The sequence below is a fragment of the Gossypium raimondii genome, chromosome 3, assembly GCF_025698545.1.
Source record: "Gossypium raimondii isolate GPD5lz chromosome 3, ASM2569854v1, whole genome shotgun sequence".
NCBI classification, from domain to species: Eukaryota; Viridiplantae; Streptophyta; class Magnoliopsida; order Malvales; family Malvaceae; genus Gossypium; species Gossypium raimondii.
In genome coordinates this window covers 58,642,908-58,649,063 of record NC_068567.1, presented here as the reverse complement: position 1 = coordinate 58,649,063, position 6,156 = coordinate 58,642,908, and the positions used below count along the sequence as shown (strand labels likewise).

Sequence of the window (6,156 nt, the reverse complement as noted above, 5' to 3'; positions counted from 1 at the left end):
AATAAGGAATCTAGAAATATAAATTAAAACTCATAAATATTTTTTTACAATTTTTAGTGATTTTCTAAACTCAGAACAGGGGACTCCAAAAATAGTTCTAACCCTGTCTCACCAAAATTCACATATCTCAAAATATAAAATTCCTTTTGCTAAACCGTTATTTTTCCATGAAAATAGACTTAACAAGCTTTCATTATATATATCATACACCCCCTAATTCATTTTATACTATCCTAAGTGATTTTTCAAAATCACGTCACTGCTGCTGTTTGAAATCTATTTCTTTGCAATTTATTACTCTTTCATGATTTATATGCATAATTTATCACATAGACATGTATAACAACAAACACCTTCATACTTAGCCGTTTTGACAACCATTCATCATTAGATATTTACACATCATTCTTTAGCTAAATCATAATACAACATTCAAAATAAGTAAGTCCCTATACATGCCATAGTTCAAACATAATTCATCATAAAATACCGAGTCGTTATGGTTGATAGTGTGGACGATCTCCGACGTCTTTAGGATCCTCGACTTTGATTAATAATGCTATATAAAAAGAAAATAAACAAAGTAAGCATAATGCTTAGTAAGTTTACAAGTAAATAAATAGCAACATTGAACACAAATAATAATACCAAGTAACATAATCTTTAATTTCCTCTTTACTTAATCTCTTACTCATTCACTTACTTGTATACTTAGATAACTCATAATTATGACTTACTTTTCTCTTGTTGAAATGTTGATTCTCAATGGGTAACGTAATATAATCTTAACTCTTATAACTCACTTGAACTTGCCATTTATGCTTTTAACTGAACTTTCATGGACATAAGTTATTTACTAGCCCGTTGAGCCACATTAGAACAATAAGGATACTTGGGTCTCTTTTTGATAATAACATGCCAAAGCCATATCCCAGTCATGGTCTTACATGGGATGTTTCATGTACTGCCAATGCCATATCCCAGATATGGTCTTACATGAGAGTTCTCATATCGGTGCCCATGCCATGTCCCAGACATGGTCTTACGGGGGACCTCTCATCTCGGTGCCAACGCCATGTCCCAGACATGGTCTTACATGGGACCTCTCGTCTCGGTGCCAATGTCATGTCCCAGACATGGTCTTACATGGGACCTCTCATGATCTCAAGGATGCCAATGCCATGTCCCAGACATGATCTTACATGAGATCTCTTTACCCAAATGTCATGGCATTTGTATCCAGTACATTTCTAATGTTTCAACGGGGCTTGTATCACTAATTCTCTGTCATCTCATACTTGAGTCAACATTAGATAAATTCATGAAATAAATATATAATTTCTGGAAAATAACAACATTAATAATAATTATTAAAATATTGCATTTATTTACCGTAAACTTACCTCGGTACCAAATATAGCCAAATTTATCACTTAGTCTTCAATCTTATTCTTTCCTCGATCTAACCTCGAATTCGTTCTTCTTGATCTATAATAGAAAATTTAACTTATTTAATACTCACATTCATTAAAACAGACCTCGACTCTAACTTTGGTAAAATTACAATTTTACCCCTAAACTTTTACATAATTACACTTTTGCCCCAAAGCTTGGAAATTAAACTTCATCTCTTATTCTTATGTTTCACAACATGCTGAACATTTTTCTCTTCTATGACAACATCAAATTCTCACTCTAACATCTACTTATGAACATTAGGTATTTTACCGATTTTGGAGATTTACTCGTTTTCGCTTAAAATCGACTAGCAAAAGTTGTTTAAATTTCTAGCTTCATATTGTACCTTAAAACATCAAAATAAGCACTTTTCACCTATGAGTATTTTTCCAAATATAAACCCTAGGTTAAATTATTGCTAGAATAAGCTAAATTAAGCTACCGGGATCTCAAAAACGTAAAGAACATTAAAAACGGGGCTTGGAATCACTTACTATGAGCTTGAGAAAGTGTGAAAACCCTAGCTATGGTGTCCTTCAAATTTTGGCAGCAAGCTTTTTGGAGAAGATGATATTTTTGCCATCTTTTTCCCTTTTTATTCTTTTTATTATTCAATGACTAAAATACTCTTCATTAAAACTTTAGTTATTTTTATCTATGCATGCCTATTTTTGTCCATGGAAATTTTATGGTCTAATTACTATTTAAGGACCTCTACTTTGATTATGCACTTCAAATAAATCCTTTGTCATCTAAAACTCATATTTACCCACTTTTGCAATTAAGTCCTAATAGGCAATTTAGGCATGCAATCAATAAAATTTCTTATCAATACTCTAATACTTATATCTAATCACTCGATAAATCATAAAAAAATTAATAATAATTTCTCTTTAAATCGGATTTGTGGTTACGAAACCACTATTCTGATAACCTTAAATTTGGGCCATTACATGAACACCCCTAATATATAGAGTCATTGTTGGCAGTGGAGAATTCCCATAGTTGAGTTTGGTCGGAAAGTTGGAAAAATTGAATAAAAAGATTTATTTTTTTCCATCTATTATTCGGTAGAGTTAAAAAAGGAAAAGAAAAGAAAAACAAATCTTTTGAAAAATGTATAATTTTAAACTAGCATGTACTTTTCTCTTCTTATCATTCCAATTTGGAAAGATTGGTGTTTATACATTAGGATAGAAAATGATTAATCTTTCCCCTCACTTTTCTTTTTAACTCCTTTTATTTTCTTTTTACCTTTTCACTCATTCCTTCCGCCTCTTTACTTTTCGGCCCAACGAAGGACACCTTAAGGCTTTACTTAGTTGGGTGGCAAGAAAATTGGAAATATACAAAATTGAAGGGGTGGAAAAGAAGAAAGATGAAAAATATATATTTTTTCTTTCCATAGATATGTTTGTACGGGCTCAATTTTGCCCGGGCCTTGAACACAAAACACAAAATAATAAACAAAATTAAGACAAAATCCATGGCCCAAATAAAAACACAACAGAGGCCCAAGATGGCAAAACCCTAGCCCAATTCAGCACCACAACCAGCAGCCTCAGTGCGCCGTACATCTCCTCGTGCCTTTGCAGCGCACTCGACGCCCGAAGCACGACCGGCTTTGCACCAAACAGGCTAGGTTTATTCTTCCAATACCCGTTGACCTTACCAAAACCTGCAAGCAAGACCAAACGATAGAAGAGAACAGGGGAAAAGAATAGTAGAACACAGTAGAAAAAAGAGAAAAAAACAACGGCTATAAAAGGCCGCATCAACCATGTATTTTGGGGTGGATTTTTTTTTTTACATTCGGAGAATCAAAAATCAGCTCAAGGTTGATATTTTAGTCTTATTTTCGCTTTAATATACTGTTTCATATACTTTTTTTATTTATTTGTTATGTTTACACGAAAGTAAAACAAAAAAAGGACTCACAAATACACACGAAAAACATATTGTAAGAACCCACGCATATTGTATTATGCACAATCAATAGAAAAACAGTTTTTTTTTTTGAAAGAAAGGAGAAAGTTGAAGCGTACCTGGGGAAGAGGCCCGAACCTTTGCTTCCTCCGAAGTCATCGGAGTCGTGGCGAAGGGAGAGGGCCTCCGATCGGTACTTTGCTGGAGCGGTGATGTCCCTTTGTTCTCCCCTTTTTATTTCGGCTCTCTGTTTTCTTTCCTTTATTTTTTCTTCTTTCTTTTTTTCTTTTGGTTTAAAAATAAAAGGGAGACTATCAGGTTAGGTTTTTTTTTGTGTGATGTATGAAACGACACCGTTTGGAGTCTGATCAGTGGCTCCAAAACGGCGCCGTTTAAAGGACCTCAACCCGCGCGTGTGACCCGACCCAGGCTAGGATCTGCGTGCTTTCTTAAAATGGAATATTTTCGCAATTAGTCCTTTTGATTTTATAGCGCTTCCGTGGAAGTTTTCCGCATATTTGCGATTCGGCCACAAAGTTTTATTTTTGGTTCATTTTAGTCCACGTCTAAGCGTAGCGTTTTGCAGCTTCGGGGTATTTATCATTTTGGTCCCCCATCTTTCGGCGCGTTACATAACTTAGTCCCTTTTTGTTTTTTTATTTCGATTCCGACCCATATTTTAGACTTTACTCCGATTTAGTCCCCTTTTTAACATTTTCATCATTTTCTTTATTATTTTAATATATTATCATTTATTGTTATCATTATTATTATTAACGTTATTGTAGAAGCCCAAATTTGCCCGGGCCCGCAACAAATGAATCAAACCATACAAAAAATAAAAATAGTCCATTTAGCCCAATTACAAAACCCAAACACTACAACCCAAATCAATTAACAATCAAACCCAATTCAGCCCAAAATAAACCTAGCCCATAACCTAAACTAGTGACAGAAACCCTAACCTACCCTAGCCACCAACTGTTCTGCCACCACCGTTCGTCTTGTCCCATCTGCCGTCACCAACTCCACCATCAGTCCCTGCAACAAAGAAGCAAACACGCAAGCAGCAATAGCAGAAAAAGATAGAAGCAAAATCGGCTATAAAGAGGCTGAATATCATCTTTGTAGGCTCGGTCTTCCGATCTTTTTTGTAAAAAAAACAACTTAATAAAAAGAAGAAAAATTGAAAAGGTTGATTCCAGTTCTTTTTCTGTTCTTGCGCACCTTTTTTTTCTTTACTTTTAATTTTTTTTATTTTTTTTTGTTATTGTCTGTTATACCTTTTTTAAAAAAGAAAAAAAACTAAACAAAGGAAAAAGGTACTTGTTCGTTTCAAAGGCCGGCGTCGGTGCCCATCTTCACCGTCGTCGGAGTCGAACGTGGAGAGGGGCCTCTTCTTTTTTTTCTCTTCTCGATCTCATGGTGGAGAAGGCCAAGCCTTGAGGAAACCGAAAGGGAGGGTGAAAAGCCCATTTCACGCAACTCCGCCACCGGCCATGGAGGTGGCGCGGAGAACTGAATCCAAGGTAGAAAGCCTTGAGGAGTGAGGAGGAGAGAGGTTTTAGTTTTTTGAGAAAAAGCGAAAATGAAGCTAAATTTTTTGGGGGTTTAAATAATCATTTCAAAGCAGTATTTGTTTGACAAGGGAGACTCATGCGACCCGACCCGCTCCAGGGAGGATCCGCGCGTTTTCAACTTTTGGGTTATTTACCCTTTTAATCCTTCTCCATTTTTATTTGTTTGCAATCGAGTTTTTTTTTATCTTTCAATTTTGTCGCATAACTTTAATCCCGTTTCATTTTAGTCCTACGCAAAGTGATGCGTTTTGGAGTGCGGGATATTTACTATTTCAGTCCCTCCGTTTCATTAGCGTAGTGTAATTCGGTCCTTTGCCTTATTTGATTCTGATTTATCCCCTGAGATTTTGTTTTATCTGCAATTTGGTCGTGTCATTGTTATTTCTATTATTATTAAATTAGTTTTATTATTATTATTATTGTTATTATTATCATTATTATTATTATTTATTATCATTATTAGTTTTATTTGCCTATTTATTTATTCGTTACTATTGGGTTAATATATTGATTAGCTTTGTTTTTTGTATTTCTTGTATTTTTTATTCTATATATATATATCTATATATATGCTTTCTACTTGTACATACATTTTATAATCTATTTATATATACATACAAACGCATTTTTATATTTTATAATTTATATATATATGTCTATATATATCTATATGCCTTTTATTATTTTCCTATATATATATATACATACATACGATTTTTTTAATATATATACGTACATATTGTTTTTAATTTTTATGAATACATATGTATACTTTTATATTTTTTTCTTTTTATTTTATCATAATTCACATGCATATATATATATATATTTCCATATGAACATATTTACATTGTTTTACTTTATAATATGTATATTTGTATCTCTTTTATCTTTATGAAATATATATACACATACGTACTTTTATTTATATATATGTACTTATGTTTTCATACTTTATAATTTATATACATATATGTATATATATCTTTTATATTTTTTATAGTTTTATACATTTTCTTTGTTTATTTATTTATTTCATTTTCGTGAATGAATGTTTTAATTTTATTTGCTCATATACATTGCTATTTAGTATAATATTGATTTGTGCTTTTTATTTATCTTATTTTTGTTGCAATTGTTCGTATTATTTTTGCACTATTGTATTCAATATCGTCTTGTTACGAGTATTAAC

The 6,156-nt window shown here is 32.8% G+C and overlaps 1 long non-coding RNA gene across 1 annotated transcript; it reads right to left on the bottom strand.

Moving 5' to 3' along the window:
* Positions 1 to 370: 370 nt before the first annotated feature.
* LOC128039669 (uncharacterized) lies at positions 371 to 2,050 on the bottom strand. Its single transcript, XR_008194124.1, has 3 exons — positions 1,953 to 2,050; positions 1,404 to 1,488; positions 371 to 559 (listed from the first exon to the last, which is right to left on the bottom strand). It is a non-coding gene; the product is annotated as an uncharacterized LOC128039669 (long non-coding RNA).
* Between the last annotated feature and the right edge of the window lie 4,106 nt (positions 2,051 to 6,156).